The sequence below is a fragment of the Simochromis diagramma genome, unplaced genomic scaffold (genome assembly GCF_900408965.1).
Source record: "Simochromis diagramma unplaced genomic scaffold, fSimDia1.1 OVJJ01000197.1, whole genome shotgun sequence".
Lineage (NCBI taxonomy): Eukaryota > Metazoa > Chordata > Actinopteri > Cichliformes > Cichlidae > Simochromis > Simochromis diagramma.
In genome coordinates, this window is record NW_024386935.1 from 700,836 (window position 1) to 724,411 (window position 23,576).

Consider the following 23,576-nt stretch of genomic DNA (forward strand, 5'->3'; position numbering starts at 1 on the left):
GTGCAATACTCAGAGACATGGCCAAGGTAAGAAAGGCTGAAAGACGACCACCACTGAACAAGACACACAAGCTGAAACGTCAAGACTGGGCCAAGAAATATCTCAAGACTGGTTTTTCTAAGGTTTTATGGACTGATGAAATGAGAGTGAGTCTTGATGGGCCAGATGGATGGGCCCGTGGCTGGATTGGTAAAGGGCAGAGAGCTCCAGTCCGACTCAGACGCCAGCAAGGTGGAGGTGGAGTACTGGTTTGGGCTGGTATCATCAAAGATGAGCTTGTGGGGCCTTTTCGGGTTGAGGATGGAGTCAAGCTCAACTCCCAGTCCTACTGCCAGTTTCTGGAAGACACCTTCTTCAAGCAGTGGTACAGGAAGAAGTCTGCATCCTTCAAGAAAAACATGATTTTCATGCAGGACAATGCTCCATCACACGCGTCCAAGTACTCCACAGCGTGGCTGGCAAGAAAGGGTATAAAAGAAGAAAAACTAATGACATGGCCTCCTTGTTCACCTGATCTGAACCCCATTGAGAACCTGTGGTCCATCATCAAATGTGAGATTTACAAGGAGAGAAAACAGTACACCTCTCTGAACAGTGTCTGGGAGGCTGTGGTTGCTGCTGCACGCAATGTTGATGGTGAACAGATCAAAACACTGACAGAATCCATGGATGGCAGGCTTTTGAGTGTCCTTGCAAAGAAAGGTGGCTATACTGGTCGCTGATTTGTTTTTGTTTTGTTTTTAAATGTCAGAAATGTATTTATTTATTTATTTATTTATTTATTTTTGTGTCCCGTTTGGATCTTTAGCCATCAGAATTGTTGTCTTAAGGCCAAGAAAGATGCCAAGCGGATTTATTTTACCAAGTGGATCATCATGGCCTTGCCATATTGGTCCATTTGATTGACCTTTATTATAATTATGAATTTTTTTTTTTTTCAGTTGCTACAAACGGGACAGACATGACTGGGGGATAGGACAGGGAGAAAGAATGAAAGAAAGAGAGGGAGAGAAAGAAAACCAAAGGGGAGAAGAGATGGTGAGAAGGGGGGGAAGAAAGAAAAGAAAAAAACAACAAAAAAAAAACAACAAAACAAAACACCTGGGTCACCTGTATGGAGAAAAAAAAAACAGAAGAGAAAGCAAACAACAAAGAGCAACATAATAATTAAAAAAAAAACACCATCACAATAAACTAGCTAGCAGTAGATATCAGTAGATACTAAATAATAAACGATATTGTGCAGCACGCAAGATAGACAGCGCACAATGTGCTTTGAGGCCGCAGCCAAGAAAGCTGTAGTCCTGCGTCTGTGAATACCCGGGTGTACACCTGTGTGCATACCTGTGTGGATCAGCATGCTTGCATTCCAAAGGTTTCTCCATGTAATGATCTGCTAGGGAGTGTGGGGAGCCATAGCCCCGTCCTCCAGGGCATGAAGCAGGTATGGAGGAGATCAAAACTCCAGACATCCAGAGGCCCCCAGAACACAAGAGACCAAGGAAGACTAACAGAGGGGCAGCCGCGCCACTGTCCCAGTAAGAGCTGAGGAGAGTCCCAGATGAGGGCTCACTCAGCAGCTGCGGAGCAGAAGCCAGGGGGAGTTGCAGTGACGCGCTCGTGAGCTCCGCTGGCAGCCAGCTGTGCCTGAGTGACCGAGCCCCAGGCCGAGAGGCCGGGGGCACCCCACCTCCGAAGTGGCCCTGAGCGAGCCCCAGGCTCCAGGCCCCGATAAGCGGCCGCCAAGGAGTGAGCCGGTGTGTACCTGGTCGCCCATCCCCAGACACAAAGAACCACCAACGCACCGACACCTGAGGGAGTCCGCCACTGGCAGGGGAAGTGGTGGTGGGTGGAGATAGGCCTCCAACCCTTGGAGGGCCTGAGATGTCCCCAGAGAGGTGGCGTCTGATACCCAACCTGACATATAGACACAGACATACAGGCACACACAGACACAAACATCCATTCCCACCCTCATGCTCTCATATGCACTTACTCCACACTCAACCAACGTGGAGACAGACATAAAGAGACGCTGTACACATGATCACACTCCCCAAGCGTACTCTACGAACCGGGTCTAGGTACCCTTGCCCCTGGAGGGGGGGAACTGCACCCAGACCCAGGTGGTGTTACCCTTTTCCCTGCAGTGGGGAGAGGCAGACCGCCCCGACTCCGCAGCAGCAGGGAGGCCCCACACTCCAGACCGCAGTCGGACGGCCAACTCCTCCTCCTAGCCCCCCCGCTCCAGCAGGCCGCAGAGAATGGGGGTGAGAGAAGACTCCAAACCTCCCTCCACCCGCTCATTGTAGTGTTGATGCATGTGTGTTCTAAGGTGCAATTAAAAATGTATATTGGTGAATGTGGAGATGTTATATTGGTTTCACTGGTAAAAATAAATAATTGAAATGGGTATATATTTGTTTTTTGTTAAGTTGCCTAATAATTATGCACAGTAATAGTCACCTGCACACACAGATATCCCCCTAAAATAGCTAAAACTAAAAACAAACTAAAAACTACTTCCAAAAACATTCAGCTTTGATAGTAATGAGTTTTTTGGGTTCATTGAGAACATGTTTGTTGTTCAATAGTAAAATTCTTCAAAAATACAACTTGCCTAATAATTCTGCACTCCCTGTATACCAGGGCCAGTTGGCGAAACAGACCATCGTCTGCCGACGGGCTGTAGTGACCTTCTTGCTCGTGGGAGGCTGAGTCATCAAAAGGGTAACTGGCAACCACAGTGCCACCATGCAGGCCCCCCGACAGCACAAATCCCATCTCCTGGATCCATCTCATCACCTCGGGGATATCAGCTGGATCCACGTTAGACTTGCTTTTTATGCTTTTTATTTGTTTTTGTTTCTAATGTCTCTGTAAAGCACTTTGAACCACCTTGTTGTTGAATTGTGCTATACAAATAAACTTGCCTTGCCTTGCCTTGCCTAGACTTGTCGAACTGGTCAGGAAAGCCTCCGCTTAGGTCCTTATTTTTGGCGTTATTTCGACCGCTGTGATCACCACTGCAGTCCCCCTCTGTGGACCTCTCAAAGCCGTCGGGACTCATGCCGGGCACGATGCAAACATCCGTGCCGTTAACCAGTTCAGTGATGCGCTCTTCCTCCCCGTATCTGGCCAGCAGGCAAACCAGCACCTGTCTGGACACGGCCTCATTGCCGTGCATGTTCCCAACGTATCCAAATTTAGGTTTCCCCAGTGACTTTCTGTCGGGGTCCCTGGCGATCCGCATCACCCACAGCTGCCTGCCCTCCACGGACTGCCCCACAGTCGACAGGCCAGTCACGTGAGGGTATTTCTGGGCTAACGACTGCAAACGTTTAGCTAGTTCATAATAGTTGTAGTATATGTCGCAAGCCTCCACCGCTTCCTCCGTAGAGGCTCGGGCGCTTCGTGTGCCGAGCAGTCCATCTTTGCCAAGAGAGACAACAAAAAGGAAAAGAAAGGCGAAAAGTGACACCCGTAGTTTCAGCGTCATCGAGACACGTTCCCAGTCAGCCACCATGTTGACCTGTCTTCTGAGCCAGTGTTGTGTCCCCTCCTTGTGGGACAGTTTGAGGTTTCATCTGCCTTCTTGGCTGGGTGTTATATTGACAATCCGAATTGTGATCTCGAGATGCTGTGGAAGAAAGACGGAGATTAATAACAGATATGATTCAATGCAGAGAGGTCTATTAATACATAGTGAGTGAGAAAGGTGACTGGAAAGGAAAAACTCAAAGCATCATGGGAATCCCCGGCAGCCTACGTCTATTGCAGCATAACTAAGGGAGGATTCAGGGTCACCTGGTCCAGCACTAACTATATGCTTTAGCAAAAAGGAAAGTTTTAAGCCTAATCTTGAAAGTAGAGATAGTGTCTGTCTCCCGAATCCAAACTGGAAGCTGGTTCCACAGAAGAGGGGCCTGAAAACTGAAGGCTCTCCCTCCCATTCTACTTTTAAATACTCTAGGAACAACAAGTAGGCCTGCAGAGCGAGAGCGAAGTGCTCTAATAGGGTGATATGGTACTACAAGGTCATTAAGATAAGATGGGGCCTGATTATTTAAGACCTTGTATGTGAGGAGCACGATTTTGAATTCTGGATTTAACAGGAAGCCAATGAAGGGAAGCCAACACAGGAGAAATATGCTCTCTCTTTCTAGTCCCTGTCAGGACTCTTGCTGCAGCATTTTGGATTAACTGAAGGCTTTTCATCAAGTTTTTTGGACATCCTGATAATAATGAATTACAGTCGTCCAGCCTGGAAGTAATAAATGCATGAACTAGTTTTTCAGCGTCACTCTGAGACAGGATATTTCTAATTTTAGAGATGTTGCGCAAATGGAAGAACCCAGTCTTACATATTTGTTTAATATGTGCATTGAAGGACATGTCCTGGTCAAAAATGACTCCAAGGTTCCTCACGGCGTTACCGGAGGCCAAGGTAATGCCATCCAGAGTAAGAATCTGGTTAGATACACTCTAAGAACTAAAACTGATAATTACTTAAATATTTTGGTGCAACACTTTTACACTCAAAAATAATGAGTAAATGCAAAAACAATCACATCTCTTAAATACACCTTATTGAGTAAATCCAACTAAAATGGAATAAGTTGTTATGAACAATTAAAGATGTTACAGTAACATACAAAATTGAGTAAATACAATTGAAAATGTAAGTTAAAACAACAGTAACCAAAAGTTCAAACTACATAAAATATTAATTAGGAAATGCTGAAATGCTTGGCACATTTAACCTACACCATTACAATTATTTGTTTTTAAATAATGGTTCAATTTACTTAATATTTTTAAGTTAACTTAAGCAAAAACGTTAATTACAATTAAGTGTTTATTTTATATATATATATATATATATAGACACACACACACACACAGGAAAAAAGAACCACGTCAGTTCAACATTGTTCACAATGATTTATTTTAAACAGCTTTTTTGTGAATCACACATTTAGCAGATTCCTTCTCTGAACACAGTGAGCTGAAATCTGTTCTACATTCAGTGGATAAAACTTGGATAAAATTTCAGTCACAACAGCCTTATATAATAAAATTGCATTCAAATTGGCATGCTTGATAAAACTCTGTAAAACTGGCATATTGATGCTAACAACAAGAAAAATGTACCTGCCATACAAAGAATAGAAGTGGCTCAAGTGAACGCAGTGCTTTACCTTTTCAGAAAAGGTCAAATGACAAAAATAAAATTAAGATCCCAAAAAAAAAAAAATCCTGAAAAAAAAAAAAAAAACATTTGCACTGTGACAGTTTTTGAACATCTTATTTTGATTCCAAAAAATTGGGAAGATTATAACTAAAGAGTGACCAAAAAACATCCATAATTTAAATATAAAGGTTTCAAAAAGGATTGCGCTTTTAAAAAAAAAAAAAAAAAAAGCATACAGAAGATACTCTCCCATTTACACCTTAATGTGAATCTGGAAAGTTAATACAAAAACACAGTTTATGGTACAAACATTATTTATGAACAGGAATGTCAACACAATGTAATGCCGCAACTGAACCTTTTGATGAGCATTACATGTCACTTAACAAGTCTAGCACTTTAAGAACAGCCCTGTGAAATTTTGTCTACAATGAACAGAGGTCATTTTTCAGTCTTTGAACCTTGACAGAAAGGTTTCCTGGATCCAGCTCCATGAACACTTTTTGAAATGCTTCAAATGTGCATTTGAAATTCTTGGGGTATTTCAGATCCAGAGCATAGCACAGTCCCAAAAGATAGCAACAGGCTTTGCTCAGATTCCCAAGTTTGCCCAGAACAGTAACGCCTTCAATAACAATACCCACATCAGTAGGTTCGCCTGACCTGTCTTGATTCTGCAGCAGGTAAATCTTCATCACCTCCTCAGCCAAAGCCTCTTCAACAAAGACAGCATCAGCACCGTCCTTTAAAAAGAGAAACAACTGTTTTAAGCTCACATATTTCCAAACATTGAAACAAAAAGTTTCATTTGTATGACATCACCGGTACTCATAATATGTGGACACTGTGCTCCAAAATCTTTGAGCAAATGCTATTCTTTTGTATGCTTTGAAGTGTTTTTTTTTCTTTAGAACAGTATCTTAAAACTTTTCTATGATCTCACAAGCTAAAATAAACTACTAATATTCCTAAAACAGATTTATTGCACCAACCTCAAAGGTTTTGATTAAGGCACTTGGATCCTCTCCCAGATGGTCAATGAGACATCTGATGATGACTTCTCGTTTTTTCTCGATGGAATTTCCACTCTGTAAAACAGGAAGTCTCAACTGAGGCAAAATTTGCACATTTAAAACATGACTTACCATTTCTAGCTTAAACATAACTATTTTTTTTCTGTTGTTGACCTGTTTTCACACCCACCATCAAGGTAAGAACACCTGTGGAGCTAAAATATTGAACAGAAACCTAAGAAAAGCCGTTTTTAGTGGAAGGGCCTCTTCAATGCTGTGTTGGAACGTTTTTGTGGTTAGAAAATGCAATCTTCCTTACCTGAAGCAGAAGGTTTAACTGTGCCCTGTGGCGTTGTCCAGCAGCACCTTTCTTGGCTTGAAACAAGGACAGGAGTTTGGATGAATACAAGTCCAACGATGACATGAACTTTGGTTCAAGGTTCAGGGTCGTAATCCTATGAAACTCTGCACTGACCTGGATGGGAGAGGACAAAAAACCAAGGACAAAAAAATCTGAAGGCCAAAATTCTGATTCAATCAAAAAAAAAATCTTTAAGTGGAACTACCATTTTTTGCAACCTGGACCTTATTTTCTAACATGCAAAAGATTAATTTACTCATCCAGACATAAATCCATATAAGTGGAGTTGTTCAGTATGCAGACTAAAGCCTTAACATAAAGTATTATCTTCCACTAAGCTTCTAAATTTTATTTTATGAATTCCTTGCACTATTTCCCTGTGAGATTGTATAATCTTGGAGGGAAGAGGCGGAGCCAGGTTGCCCTCTGAACCATTGTCTGCCAGGCAGCAATGCGAGAGGAACACACCGCTGAAGTGGCGCACATATTCAGAATCGCGTCAGCGGCTTTACAGAGAAAGCCTTTCAACTCCTCTGGCCGCTCTGCTTCCTCCACCTTCCTGGAGATGACAAACGCTAGCAAGGCAGTGTTGTTAGTCACTGCAGCTGACTGAACAGTGCATTGATGTGCGTGATCAGTGAACCTTGCTATCAGCTGGTCAAGTTTGGCGGGATGGGCCGGTCGCTATCCAACGACCTTGGTCATTTTGGTGCCGAAAACTGAAGCAAGGCTCGGCTCTAGAGGGGGAACAGGCGGAAAACTCCGGTCTGTGAAGCCCTCTGTGAAGCCCTAGGTAGAGACCGGCGCTCTAATCTTCGCTGGCTCTGCTGCTGCCTCAGAGAGGTAGGTCATCACCGCCGGGAACTGAGGCCAGATGGGATCTGGGCAACGAGAGTGAGCGGAGCCATACCTTCCCTCCAGATCATCCGATGGGGGTGGAGCAGGCTGAGGGACGGGAAGTCCCTTCTCACCAGCTGCCTCCTGGATGATGCCAGGCAGATCCAGGAGCAGCGCACCAACAACTGGGAGTGGCGTCCTCGCCGACATGTGAAAGCCAGGGGTGGATGAGCGTCCGCTCATCCGCCTCCCTTCTGTCGCCAGGCTGCCCAGCTCGGAGGCAGTGGAGCTGCCACCACTGCCGTTTTCCTCACGGTGGGTGGAATCATCCAATTCCGGCCCACCATCGAAGAACTCGATGGCTTCTTCCAGCGAGTACCTCTCTCTTAGCAGGAACGCCTCCTCAGCATCAGCCTTGAAAAAGGCTGACCTCCGCTGCTTTTCCTCTGGCGGGAGGAGCTAACAGGAGCAGCAATAGGATTAAGGTGTGAGGGCAAGGTCCGCATGGTGAGGACCGAGGCAGCCCACGCAGACGGCATGTCGGTCATACGACATGATGTAGCCGGTCTGGCAGGATGGACACAGACGGATGGTCTCGCTGGACATCTTCTGGCTGGCTGAAGAAAAACGGTAGAGCCAATTTCCTGGTCTCACTCAACTTATACTAGACCAGGGTGAGGCCCACACAGCAGGTGGGCGTGGACTAAAATACTTCAGTGCTGCGCGCACAAGGGGAATACCCACTTAAAGGGCTGCGCCTATACTCATAGAATCTGGGGTTACAATACGTAACCAACGTTTCATAAAAATATTAAATTACTCTTCACTCTTTACTCTTCAGTAAAATCTAGTCTGTCGTTATGTGCTCCAGAGTTAGATAAGTGAGACAAAGGCACTTTGCAATCAGCCCAGTCATTCTTCAGTCAGGTTACATTAGCTTAGCCTAAAACAAGTTAAGTGAACGGAAATTACTAGCATTTATTGTTCCCTAGGCTTGGGAATGGTTTCGATTAGAACCATTCTGGTTTTGATTCAGATTCCTCATTTTGATTCAAACTCCTAGTGATTCTAGAGTCTTATGACAAATTAAAGCAACCTGGCTGCTGCAAGATCATCAAAATCACTAGGATGGTAGCAACATGTTTTTCCTCACTTATCTTATGATGGGGGATCTAACAGACCAAATTTTATTTACAAGTGGATATCCCTTTAAATGTTCACTTACTTGGGAGACGTCAAACAACACCGGCCATCTGTCCTTGATGTCGCTGACACTCAGCTGTTGGCTGATAATATCATGTCTTCTATGTGCAAAGGTTTTGCACATTAAATCCTTGATGGCTGTGCTGTTTTTCTTCTTACACTCATCAATCAGTTGTTGTCGCTCCAGCTCTTGCTGTTCTTTACCATCTTGTCCTGGATAGTGTGGCAGAAACAGCACTTCTCCTTTCCGCGCCTTCTTTATGTTCTTCGCTGGAGCCTTGGTTGCTTGTTCTTCAGGGTGCTTGTTCTTCAGTGAGTTGCAAGTAACCTCTGGAACTCCAAGACTTCGTAACTTTGACCTGTAATTTCCCATCTTGTATTTAAGACTATACATCCATCCCATCCAGCCATTACGACTGCCTGGCTCTGTCAGACATGGGTGCTTTTTGACCAGAGCCTCTGCCACTTCTCCAAACTAGGCTGTGTAGCTGTACATATAATCAGCTAATTTTTCCATTATATCTGACTTGACTGAAGTATTGTTCAGCACAGTGCCATTTTGAACAAAGACTTCATTGGCATTTTTCAGTACAGTCTCTGTTGCCACAGAGAAAAGTGGAATGACAATTTCATCTGGCCATGTAGTCTTCAGAGGACTTTGAAGAGGGGAGAGTATGACAGTGTTGTCTGAAGACCGAGATGATCCATCTGTTTGGTCCTCTGTGGTTTTATAGGTTGAAGAGCTTGAACTTTCATTCAGTGAACTTACATCTGAGGGATTTTCACACTGAGGAATCAATGTAAGCACTACTGATGGAATGACCACAGCTTTGACTGTACCCCTATCTTTGATTTGGTTGGGAGAATGAAGTGTAAAGAAATCTCCAAATGAGTCATCATAATAGTGCAATGTGAAATCCTCAACTAGCCCAAATGTCTCTCTCACTGTCTCATGCAACTCCTCAACAGTCCTGGGTATTCCAGAAGAGAGCACAAGCTTCTCACTCTGTTGTCCAAAAATTACTTTCAAGGCAACGGAGTCCATCTGCAGAATAAAAACCACAAGAAAAAAGAAAAAGAAAGGGGGTATCTGAGTCTTTCCCCTTACACTAACAAACAATGTGACGTTTTATTGACACCATTTTCTTGCCTTCAACACGATATGGTGTTAAGGGGTAAGTGTCACCAAGTACTCTGGGATGTATTAGGTCATTTTCCCAGAAGGATCCAGGTAAAAAGAGTCACAGATTTTACATCTAATAGTTGGAAGGACCTCACACTCTTCTATTTCATGCGAACTGTGAGACCTAGACAAGTGTGAGCCTAAGGCACCCCATGTCTTAAAAGAGCAAGGACAATTCAAATGAAGACAGGGTATGGAATAGCCATGACCAAATGTACCATGTTTCACTCGATAATGTTTGAGTAGTGACACTTTTGATGACTCCTCATGTTTGCAGAGTTTACACTGCCATCTCATCACCTGTGAGAAAATATGTCTCACAGTATGAAGATGACAGAATGGTGTATAACCATATTTACACAGTTTTTGTATGATTAACTGATTGAATAACCAATACTCACTACCAATTCAGGTGGAGGATACAACTTACAAATAAGTCAACATGGAACAAAGTACAATACTTAACCACATTGAAATAATCTGAATCACATCACCACGCTGTATAAATAAAAAGATAGTATGGTGACACTAGATGACAGACCATGAACTCATCAATATATTTACCGTACTGAAAAATTCTCAAAATTTAGATTTGGCATTTGTATGACTAAAATAACCCACCACAAAACCAGTATAAATATTTAGGTGGTATCACCATCCACTACTCAGCTTGTTTAAAACAATATCATATCATTCCAAAATTTAACACATCAAGTCCTCTGAGTAAAATTACCTGCTTTACTTTGTAGTTGATGCAGATTTTTTTCTCCTGGTGGTGAAGATGGTGCTGAAAAAATACAAATCAAAACTTTATCATTACAAAACATGTCACTGAGTAATCTGCCATAACATCAATCTCTTATAAGAAATTTTAACTTGGATTGAAATAAACATTTATTTATGTAAATTGGGAGTAACTATACTGGAAATGATGATACTTTTGGCTTGACCCAAAGGACCAAAGCTTTTTTTTTTTCATTATTTTCTGGGATCTGAAAGGAAGTAGGGCCCCGAGTCTAAATTTACTTAAGGCCCCATAGTACTTTGGACCGGCCCTGGATGAGGTAATCTGCTGACCCGGGCGGTCCTCTCAGCGTTCTCTCAAAAACTGGCCCTGTTCGGGACAAAGCTGAAAGCAGCGTCTTATATGCTCTGAAAGACCCCACATAGAACAAGAAAGCTAAGCAGCATGGTTGCTGCTATGAACTGTTCCGCGGGCAGATCTTCTTAGTTACCAAAGCCATTGATGACGTCTGTTCATCTCCTGAACAACCTGACAGAGTGAGTCAGGCCGCGTGACTACCGCAGCTCCCGCACCGCGACTCAACAGGGCCATTTTCTAGAAATGTCTGAGCACACCTGCTTTCACGTGGTTCCTAAAATGCCCCCGATTAAACGGTCAGGTCGCTGGTACCGGGACATTCCGGTCAAATTACCCGGAACGCAGATAGCGACTCAGAACGTAAAAGGATAAAAGGGCGCGGTTTCCCGCCGCCTTGACTGGAAGACGGGTTGAAAACTTAAATTAACGTGCACAAACACGCTGCGAAAAGTGAGCCACCATGACAAACGCTTTCTTCAGAACATGTTATAAAAGAACGGTGTGGATAAAGACAGCTAATGTAAGAATTGGTCACTTACCTGAAAACGTTACCAAGTCTGCAGTGGATGTGTGTCTGTCTCGTTCAACGTGCAGAAAATCTCCCATGAGGCCATGCTCCTCGCGCGCGGTACATGCCAAAGGTCATTAGTCTTACTCAAAGTTTTAAGTTAGTATTGGGGGACAAAATTATATTGATTTTGAACCATTAATAATTAAAGTTAAAGACAATGATAAGTATGAATACCAGTGTCTCAGTTATTTTGAGTACTTTCTATGAGATATATTGAGTAGATTTAAATAATGCACCCTGTGTTTCAAATACAGAATTTTTTCTTTTAAATAAACTTGAACAAAAGAGCTCAGTTCAACTCAAAAACTGGTGTTGAAAATTTAAGCATTCTTTTCAGTATTTTCAACTCAAGATAACACTTTTGTGATTTTCAGAGATTTAATCAAGGTCATCTAACTTAGAATTATAATGATATTTACTAAGCCCCTGAATAATTTTTTAGGGTGTACCATATTTCTAAGCTTTTCAGGGCCGAGTACAATAACCTCAGTTTTATCTGAATTAAGAAGCAGAAAGTTAGCGGCCATCCAGGTCTTTATGTCTTTAAGACATTCCTGCAGTTTAACTAATTGGTGTGTGTTATCTGGCTTCATGGACAGATAGAGCTGGGTGTCATCAGCATAGCAGTGAAAATGTATGCTATGTCTTCTAATGATGCTGCCTAAGGGAAGCATGTATAATGTAAACAGAATTGGTCCTAGCACTGAACCCTGTGGAACTCCATAATTAACCTCAGTGTGTGAAGAGGATTCTCCATTTACATGTGCGAATTGGAGTCTATTAGATAGATATGATACAAACCACTGCAGCGCAGTACCTGTAATACCTACAGCATGTTCTAATCGCTCTAATAGGATATTATGGTCGACAGTATCGAACGCTGCACTAAGGTCTAGCAGGACAAGTGTTTTCTGTTGGGTTGTTTCTGTCAGAACCATGAAGACCGCCTCACCCTAGAGGAACTTCAGAATCATACCTGGCTGAAATGACTTATTGAAGCCAAGCAAAACAGGGTTACAGAGCAGAAGCTCTAACAGAGCCTGAGTCAGCCAGAGTTATGAATACAGTTGTGGTCTCATGTTTTGTCAGTAGTACAAAGTTTGCTTTTGCGCACTTTGCCACTTCAGTTTGTATTTAGAGCCACGACTGTATACACAACAGACCGAACATGCTCAGCTTTGTCAAAGCTTGCAGGAATTGGAGTTTAATTTGATCAATGAATTATTTCTGAATCAACAAAAAAATGGGCAAATGTAAAGAAATGTATCAATCAGGGAATTAGTAGCAACATTGATTGGACAATCTAAATCTCCCCACTTTTAGTTTTCATGGAAAATAACTTGTGTTATTCATAACATGAAATAATTTCCAATAACTTTGTCAGGTCAGTAAATAGCTGCCACATAAGTATAAATCTAAATCATACATGTGTATTATAGAAAAAAAAGCAAAAACTTTTGTGCTGTTTCTTCATAATAAATGGGTAGGGGTGCATAGTCAGTAAAAGTCACCAAAGCTCTGCAGAGCTCCAAACCTCCTCTGCCACAAACAGAAGCATCAAAAATGTGCGCTGGGAGCTTCATGACATGGATTTCTACAGCCAAGCAAATCTAAATATATGTGGCCAAGAACCTTAGTCCATGTAGGGTATCTTAGCACAGTTTACTTGTGTCAGTTAGGTCAGCTAGTGGGAGGGCAGAGAGGGCAGCCTTTACATCATTTTATTGTAGAGTGACAGGAAGTGCCTATGAGCTTCTAATCAGGCAGAAGTATTGACAGAAAATATATCAAAGGAAATACATTGATGAAAATCAAAGAAGAGAAATATTTATGTGATGTTCCATTTTCCTGAGAGCTGATTGGCTGTGATGACTCCTTCAAGTACTACATGCTACTTTGTCCTGCTAGTTAAGCCTGCTGTCTGTTCTCAGGCCTCCTCCTGTTTCACTGCCATATATCCATCACCAGAGGGATCCACTGACCTGCCTGCTGACATCAGAGCACACCCCTGTGTCATGTGACCTGGCTGGAGTTGCAAAGCTGGACTCAGACCTCAGGAAGAAAGATTTTTATCAGTCAGCTGGCAGATGACACAGTGCTCTTCCTTAAAGATGTGAACAAGTGTACCGTGTCCTATGTTTCCGGTATCCCAGTGAAAAGTTGTGTAACATATTTGGGAATCATTATTACCAAGGATATGAATGCTAGGAACGCTCTAAACTTTAACCCTATCATCAATAAAACTCAAGATTCCCTCAACAACTGGTTGCAAAGGGATTTGTCCCTAAAGGGTAGAACACTGCTCACCAAAGCCGAGGGTTTGTCTCGTCTGACCTATGCTGCTCAATCTTTACATGTCAATAATTCTACATGCAAATCTGTTGATAAAATATTATTTAATTTTCTGTGGAAAAACAAAATTCACTACATTTGCAAATCCGTAGTTATGAACAATTATAACAATGGTGGCTTAGATTTTATAGATTTCAGCTCCTTAAATTACACTTTCAAAATAAATTGGATTAAAAACATCTCAAAAACCCTAACTCCATTTGGAACTTCACTTTATTCTTCTCTGCAGCTACAATAGTCAGAAAATCCCAATTAATGACCTGCAGGGGGTAACTCATTAAGCTGCAAAGACTCCCTCAGATGGAACCTCATTAATGTATGGCCTCAAATCATTCTCAAATAGTGCCAAATCATACAAAATAAAACACTAAGTTCATGTTCAGTTGATATCAAAAGAGAGAAATAGTGGAAGTTCATAAATTGTTGCAACTTCGTGTCCTCATTTTCAGCTTCATATACTATGGTGGCTGGGAAGTGCAAATCGAAACAAATTAAAAAACCGCAACAAATTAAAAACCTGCAACAAATTACAAAAACCCACAACAAATTACTAAACCCGCAACAAATTACAAAAACCCGCAACAAATCAAAAAGCCCCACAACAAATTACAAAAACCCACAACAAATTACAAAAACCCACAACAAATTACAAAAACCCACAACAAATTACAAAAACCCACAACAAATTACAAAAAACCCGCAACAAATTACAAAAACCCACAACAAATTACAAAAACCCACAACAAATTACTAAACCCGCAACAAATTACAAAAACCCACAACAAATTACAAATACCGCAACAAATTAAAAACCCGCAACAAATCAAAAAGCCCCACAACAAATTACAAAAACCCGCAACAAATTAACAAAAAACCACAACAAATTACAAAAACCCACAACAAATTACAAAAACCCCGCAACAAATTACAAAAACCCACAACAAATTACTAAACCCGCAGCAAATTACAAAAACCCACAACAAATGACAAAAACCGCAACAAATTAAAAACCCGCAACAAATTACAAAAACCCACAACAAATTACAAAAACCCACAACAAATTACAAAACCCGCAACAAATTACAAAAACCCACAACAAATTACTAAACCCGCAACAAATTACAAAAACCCACAACAAATTACAAATACCGCAACAAATTAAAAACCCGCAACAAATCAAAAAGCCCCACAACAAATTACAAAAACCCGCAACAAATTACAAAAAACCACAACAAATTACAAAAACCCACAACAAATTACAAAAACCCCGCAACAAATTACAAAAACCCACAACAAATTACTAAACCCGCAACAAATTACAAAAACCCACAACAAATTACAAAAACCGCAACAAATTAAAAACCCGCAACAAATTACAAAAACCCACAACAAATTACAAAAACCCACAACAAATTACAAAACCCGCAACAAATTACAAAAACCCACAACAAATTAAAAACCCGCAACAAATTAAAAACCCGCAACAAATTACAAAAACCCGCAACAAATAAAAAAAAACCCACAACAAATCAAAAAGCCCCACAACAAATTACAAAAACCCACAACAAATTACAAAAACCCACAACAAATTACAAAAACCCACAACAAATTACAAAAACCCACAACAAATTAAAAAAAAACCCCGCAACAAATTAAAAAAACCCACAACAAATTACAAAAACCCACAACAAATTACAAAAACCCGCAACAAATTAAAAAAAAAACCCGCAACAAATTAAAAAAAACCCCGCAACAAATTACAAAAACCCACAACAAATTACAAAAACCCGCAACAAATTAAAAAAAACCCGCAACAAATTACAAAAACCCACAACAAATTACAAAAACCCGCAACAAATTAAAAATCCTTGACGGAAAGGGATTGTCTGAAATACCGGAAGTGACACAACGATTAGGCTTACTCCATATTTGTACCTCAGAAAAGTGATTTGGGATGTAAACAAACGTCGAGAAACGCACTCCTCACAGCGCTTCCTCATTACCCTGACGGCGCTCGCTGCACTACATAGAGAACCGGAAAATGTTTTGCCCGTTTTGTGGCGTTAGCTTCTGCCTCTTCACCCCTTTTTGTGCTTCCTGTGGACGGTCTCTGGAGCTTTTGCGGGACACAGACCAGGCTGAAGGATCAAACTCCCCAGGGACATCAAAACATACAAAAAATTCTGAACAAAGTAATTTTGATATATTACTCACTTTTTTTCTCTTCAGACAGTCTATACTATTTCAGTTAAATAGCACGTTTATTTACCATTTTGGTTTCTTTTTATGTTTCCTTATACTGTATTCTCGTCTACGTTTAGTAATGGAGAGTGCTTATAACCCCGTTTTGATGTTAAACGTTTTTCATTCAACCAGAACAAACATGTCCGTCATACAAGCAGTTCATGGAGTACAAAAAATCAAAATCCAAAGAGTGTCAAGCCTTCCCATATGGAAAAGAAATAGTAAAAACTTATATGACTTAACTCATGAAAGTGGCCACTTTCACATTACTTTCATATATTGTTTTAGTAAGTATCCAAAACATACAAGTTTCATTATATAATTTTTCAAGGGATCTTATATCTGTTTTTACTCTTGTATGCTTTTCATACAAGTTTCACACAAGACAGATACAAACTTTATAAGATTTATATATATCTTTTCCATATGGGTTCAACTGTGGAGCAAAATTTAAACTCAAGCTACAGAGTAAACCTGTCAAGGTAAGCCATCACAGGTAAATTTATAAACGAGGATTTGGCAATTATTCTTAAAGTGATCTTGCTTTTATTATTTGTTTCTAGATCAATATAGGAATAATGGTGTCACAACAAACGGACTTAAAACCGCTAAGAGGGAAAACACTGCCCTTATTTATTAGCCCCGAAATTACAGCCCCTGACCTCCTGAAGCAGGCTGTAGAAAAAATGATAACATTCAACAAGGACTTGGTGGAGGGACCATATGTCCTTTTGTATCCCGACTGCACAGAGGTGATAAATGTGCCTGGGACAGAAAGGCCATTCCGACTGGCAGACTACAAAGAGGAAATAGGAAAGAACAACAACAGGATTTCTCTTTTCATTTGCCCAGAGAGCCACTTCAAAGAAGGTTTGTTAATTTTATATTTTGATGTATTTACATATACAACAACTAATAATGTGTTTATTTTCTCAGCTCTGATTGCAGAGGATGGTACCTCAGACTCAGACCCTGAGATTGTGATTACATCAAGAAGCACAGCTGAGTTCAACCAGGCAGACACATTGGTGTGTACTTTTTCCCCCCTCCACCATGCCAGAGGCCTGTGAGTGGCCCAGGCTGAGTGCTCTATTTTTTTCTCTGTAATGATCATAATTCTGTAACATCCATGGGTGGATTATTTTCATTGTGTGATTGTATGTTCTTTAAAAAAATTATTATTATTATTATTTTGATGAACTATCTAAATGCAATACGAAGTTGTTGAAAGCTTTGAAAAGTGCATATTTTTCATCTTAGGTTTTCAAACCACAAGACCAGAGTACCCCTAATGGTAAACATGCAGAGAAGGAGTAAGTTATTTCAGAGCTTGTTCTGCTATATATTAGAGTTGGGCAATACAATATGTCACAAGATTTCTTTGTTTTATTTCAGGGAATATTGATATACGTCACAATATAAACAGCTAGATTTGTAGATATTAAATGTGCCGTTGCTCATAAGTAAGATGTGAAATCCCCAGGAGCTTGTTTTGATTTAAATATTTATTTCCTGTCATACGTTCAGACAGACGGATGTATTAACATATTACATTTGTTTCAGATAACTAAAAAAGGGAGTTTTTCCTTCCCACTGTTGCCAAAGGGCTTGCTCATAGGGGATCATATGGTTGTTGGGTTTTTCTCTGTATCTATGAAGCGCCTTGTGGCGACTTTTGTTGTGATTTGGCGCTATATAAATAAATAAATAAAATTGAATTGAATTGATTGACTATTTTTATGTCAATGAAAAAAAAGAGGGATTAGAGGAATAAGCAGCATATAAAATGGATGGATAGCTCTATTGCAATAGTCTCATATTTCCATTGTGAAAAAAGTATAGTGCAATACATATTGTTGTTATTTTATTGCCCCGCCCTAATATAAATATTTATTGATTTCATAGCATTTTTAGAGTCTTGGTATCATAAAAAATATTAAACTGTATGACCTTCCTATCTGGACATTTTTATTCCAATACTCTTATTCTGTTTCAGACATGCTCCAGGACCTTCATCTACCATACAGGCATGTCAGGTATTTGGGCAATTTATGTCAGCATGAATTTTTTTGCTATTGTTGAAATAATACAATGCTATGTATGTTTATGTACAGTATGCAATCTTTGTTTTTCTTGTTTTTCAGATTGTAATATCTGATACAGAGGATCTTGATCACCAAAACGAAACAAATCCAGTCATGAGTCCCTATAGGTAAATAAAATTGTGTCTTATACGTAATTTTAAACCTGTAACTACAGTACACGATTGAGTTTGTGAAATGGGTAAAGATAGTTATAGGGTCAACACAAGTTTTTCTAATGTTGGAATTATAATTTCTCAACAGTAAATATGCAGACCTGTGTGCCCCCTGCATTGAGGATGAGGATGAAGAGCTGGTTGAAGTTACTTCACCCATGGATTCCAAAACACTGTAAAATATCAAATACTACTTCAAATAACAACGCTAAATTGTGTAGTCTTGCATTCTGTCTTTCATTTTTGTGATTACAGGGAAGACGTTAACATTACTCTACCTGACATCATTGCAAACTTATCCAGTGCTATTCATCATGGAAGTGTCAGCAGATTCAACATCTCAAGAGCAAATGTCTGGGATGGAGCAGTCAGGGGTTTCAGGCGGGTGTCATACTCTGAAACCAATGACATGTTGGTTAAATTTACTGATGATGCTGGCATTCTAGAAGAAGGACTTGATGCAGGTGGCCCAAAACGAGAGTTTTTGAGTCTGCTAATGAAACACATGAAAGATCGTCCCATTTTTTGATGGACCAGAAGGACATCGATTCCTCGTCTACAATGCAAAGGGTATGCAATGATCAGATGTTTGTTAAACTTAATTTAAAAACATTTTTGGGACTTGTAAATCAATTTTTTTTTAATTATTATCAGAAGCAACTCATAATATTTTTTTGGATTATTTCAACACAGCATTAGTATGTCTATCTGGTCGATTGATCTGACATCGATCGGCTCTGATCGATCGATAGAGAGAGGTGTGTGTGTGTGAGAGAGTTTATCATTTACTGTATTCATTCACAGCTGTAAGGGAGGATGACTACTACCTAGCAGGAAAGATGATAGCTGTGTCAGTTGTGCATGGTGGTCCAGGGCCCCATTTCCTGTCAGAAGAGCTGGTACATTATCTTGCAGGCCAGACTTCAGTAAAAGCAACAGTTGCCTCAGTCACAGATGACGACATAGGGAAAGCTTTACAAGAGGTGAGGACAGCGCAGGATTTGAATGCAGGATAGAACTATAGTTTCTTCTTCTGTATGAAATTAAAATATTCTTTCTTTGTGTAGGGAAAAAACAGGAATTGTCATGGACCCGGTTCCGGGGACTCGGGGTTCGTGAACAGTGTGAACCATTATTGTTATTGTTATTATTATTGTTATTAGTGTATTGGATGTATGTTTGCTGCACTGTGCTCTTGTGTTCCATGCTGGTGTGGGTGTGTGGGTGTCTGCGGGTGTGACTGAAGAATGAAGGACAGCCACCTGCAGGCCTGATGGGCGTGGCCCTGCCGGCTGCCGGTCACGCCTAGGTTCTCACACACCTGCTTCTGATCGGGCTCGTCGGGGGAGCTACTTAACAGAGCGATGGAGCTTCCTCCGGCGCAGGATCGTTGAGTTAGACTCCATGTCAGTGTTTAAAGTACTGGTCAGTGTATGCCTGCTGGAGTTGGTGCCATAACGGCGGTGTCTGTTGTTTTTCCCTCAGGAGAGCGGAACACGGGACTGCAGGACGCACAGGGTGTGCGTAGGCACGGGAGCAGAGAGCACGGAATACCAGCACTTAGGGGAAGACACGTCACGGGAGTCGAGGGAGCACTTTGGAGATTTATTGTATGGTGTACATTTACCTCACTGTAAATAAACCCACTGCTCATTCCACTAAGTCCAGCATTTGGGTCCTTTCTCCAACATCCCCCACGGTCTGCCAGCCAGACCGTGACAGGAAGGAAAATCAGACACGTAAGCTTACATTGTGTATGTCCATTTTTATGGGTTTTTCAGATCGACAGTGCTGGTTCAGTGGATGTCCTGCGTGACTGTGTCATAAAACACAGTACTATGCTACAGGTGGCTGGTTGTCTAAGGCATGTTTCCACAGTTGAGGAAAAGAAAGACATTGTGTCGGACTATCTCCGGTGGTATATAATTGCTCGAAACTCATCTGTAATTGACAGGTGAGACTATTATAGAAGAGACTATGCACAACACCGTCATAACAATAATTCTATAATTTCCAAATGAAATGTTTTACATTCTCCAAGGTTTCCAAAGTTCAAAGTGTGTCCATAGTTTGTGCATGTATTATGAACTGGTAAATGACAAAAAGTTCTCCTCATTCTTTAGATTTAAAGAGGGTCTTTCAGCACTTAATTTCCTGAGTGCGCTCCAGCAACACCCTACTTTGTTTTCCCCGGTCCTGTGTCACATGGAAAAGAAACTCACAGCTCTTGAACTTGAGAGACTTTTCAAACCTGACTTCAGTCCATCTGGAAGTAACAGGAGACATCTGGAAAGTCAAACTGTGGGCTACTGGTCTGACTATCTGCTTGACTGTGAAGGTTTATACAGTGGGGCAAAAAAGTATTTAGTCAGCCACCGATTGTGCAAGTTCCCCCACTTAAAATGATGACAGAGGTCAGTAATTTGCACCAGAGGTACACTTCAACTGTGAGAGACAGAATGTGAAAAAAAAATCCATGAATCCACATGGTAGGATTTGTAAAGAATTTATTCGTAAATTAGGGTGGAAAATAAGTATTTGGTCACCTCAAACAAGGAAAATCTCTGGCTCTCACAGACCTGTAACGTCTTCTGTAAGAAGCTTTTCTGTCCCCCACTCGTTACCTGTATGAATGGCACCTGTTTGAACTCATCATCTGTATAAAAGACACCTGTCCACAGCCTCAAACAGTCAGACTCCAAACTCCGCCATGGCCAAGACCAAAGAGCTTTCGAAGGACACCAGGAAAAGTATTGTAGACCTGCACCAGACTGGGAAGAGTGAATCTACAATAGGCAAAGCAGCTTGGTGTGAAAAAATCAACTGTGGGAGCAATCATCAGAAAATGGAAGACATACAAGACCACTGATAATCTCCCTCGATCTGGGGCTCCATGCAAGATCTCATCCCGTGGGGTCAAAATGATCATGAGAACGGTGAGCAAAGATCCCGGAACCACACGGGGGGACCTGGTGAATGACCTGCAGAGAGCTGGGACCAAAGTAACAAAGGTCACCATCAGTAACACACTACAACGGCAGGGAATCACATCCCGCAGTGCCAGACGTGTTCCGCTGCTGAAGCCAGTGCATGTCCAGGCCCGTCTGAAGTTTGCCAGAGCGCACATGGATGATACAGCAGAGGATTGGGAGAATGTCATGTGGTCAGATGAAACCAAAGTCGAACTTTTTGGTATAAACTCAACTCGTCGTGTTTGGAGGAAGAAGAATACTGAGTTGCATCCAAGAACACCATACCTACTGTGAAGCATGGGGGTGGAAACATCATGCTATGGGCTGTTTTCTGCCAAGGGAAACGCCGTTTAACGGTGGACGCAAAGGGCACAAACGCATAGAAAAATCTGCGTTTTCAAAAATCCCCGGGTGGTGTGGACGTAGCCTTGGAGTGCTTTGGGGTTGTCTGGTGTTTCTTGATTATTTGTGATTTGTTCGTTACTATTTGAATTCTATGTTCTGTTATTCAGGTTTAGGAATTGTTGCCTATTGTTTTGAGTTGCGTATTATTGAGTTTCATGTTTCTGTTTACTTGTGGTTTAGGATTTGTGTTCTCATGTTTTGTGTGGGTTAGTTCCATGTGTCATTTTTCTGTCTGTCTCAATGTCGAGTCTGCGTCTTTGTGTAGTGATCTCTTGTTTCCTGTTTTTATTGTGAAGGACTGCGGTTCATGTGAGTGTGTTCAGTTACCTGCCTTGTTCTCGTCTCGTTAATTACTCCAGCTTGTCCACCACCTGTAATCTCCCTGTGTTTTCTCTGTGTGTATTTAAGTCGTGTCTTCTGTCACTTGTAGTTGCCTGGTCCGTCTGGTATCTTACCAGTTTTCCTTTCGTGTGTTCTCCTGCTGTCACCGTCATATTACCCTCTTCCGTCTTCTTCTGTTCAGGTTCGTGTCCTTGTTCAGGCTCAGTCGTTAGGTGTCCAGTATAGTTTAGTTCTCCGTTACCATTTGTCCATCTATATTTTTGTGTTTAAAAACCACCCTCACACCTTTACAAGTGCCTGCGTTTGATCCTCCTTTATTTCTTCTCCCACATGCTCATCTCACTCACCGTGGAACTACTTCCGTTGTGTTTTGGAGTTTGTGTGCTTTGTCTCTAGGGGCACCGTATGTGACTGATGCCAAGCCAGATCCTTTTATTTAGCAAAACTGTGATTAACTTAATAATATTATTGTTGAGGGGCACAGACAGGACTCCACACGTACACTTAAAAAAAAAAAGAAAAAGAAAAAAAAAGAAATTGCCTCAACAAAAGGGCACCCATCAGGAAAGGGACGGGTGCTCAAGCCCGTCCCGCCCCACCCCGCTCTGCACGTGCCTGATTTTAAGTATAAAATGGAATCCTGTTGTCGCTTAGAGAAACAGAAGTGCACCAAAAAGTTTGTGGTCACGTGACCTGTGTGCTTTGAACTGCGTTTTCCACAACATTGCGCTCGACACATTGTCGAAATGTCAGTATCTGCAGAATGTGGCTTGCTGGCTCAGACTCAGAGCACTGTTGGTAATACTGCTGCCAGCTCCTACTATCTGCTGTGTATCTGTGAAGTCAAGGGCGTAGACTTCGTTTTGGCATTGGTGGGGACGAATGATTCAGTTTTTTTTTCCCTTTTGTCTTTGCTTCTTGATAACAAAAGGAGAAATGTACTTGCCTACATATGCTATTTTCTACCTGCTTTTCAAACCATTTAAATTACAATTGATAGTTTTCTATGGAGTTATATAATGCTAAATTACAATTAAAACAAATGACTAAGTATTTTAGACTTTGGTTTACTTCAGCCATTATTCAATATAATCAGGTATCATAACAAAAATAACAAATAACTTCATATTCAGCAGGGCTGGATGGGACAAAATATCGGCATTTTGACTAGTGACCGGCCCACCATGGTATTATGGAAAAGTCATAAAATCCTTTTGAAGCCTTTATAATTAAACTTAAACCTCACCACCTTTCCTATTCTGGTATTCTAAACAGTAACACCTTACTTATAATTACATATACCTATAACTAAAAGGGTTGCCAACTCCCAGCAAAAAAGAAAAAAAGTAGGGAACCACTCCCCCACCCTCTCGCCTCAAGATGCTTACCAACAACAAAACCGATTTAAATTTAATGCGCGTATACAAACAAAAATGCACATAAAATTCCTCTTCTTTTTTCCCAGTATTAAAATGATTCAAAACATCTTTCTTCAACAGAATTGCAGGACGTGACACAGAAGGAGACCTTAACAAAGTAA

General features: G+C 41.2%; 1 protein-coding gene and 1 pseudogene across 1 annotated transcript in view; both read left to right on the top strand.

Annotated features, from left to right (window-relative positions):
* LOC120736835 (cadherin-1-like) overlaps nucleotides 1–23,576 on the top strand; it is a 271,472-nt gene that overhangs the window by 164,745 nt on the left and 83,151 nt on the right. The gene's annotated exons all lie outside the window — the stretch shown is intronic.
* LOC120736837 overlaps nucleotides 15,602–23,576 on the top strand; it is a 9,569-nt pseudogene continuing 1,594 nt past the window's right edge.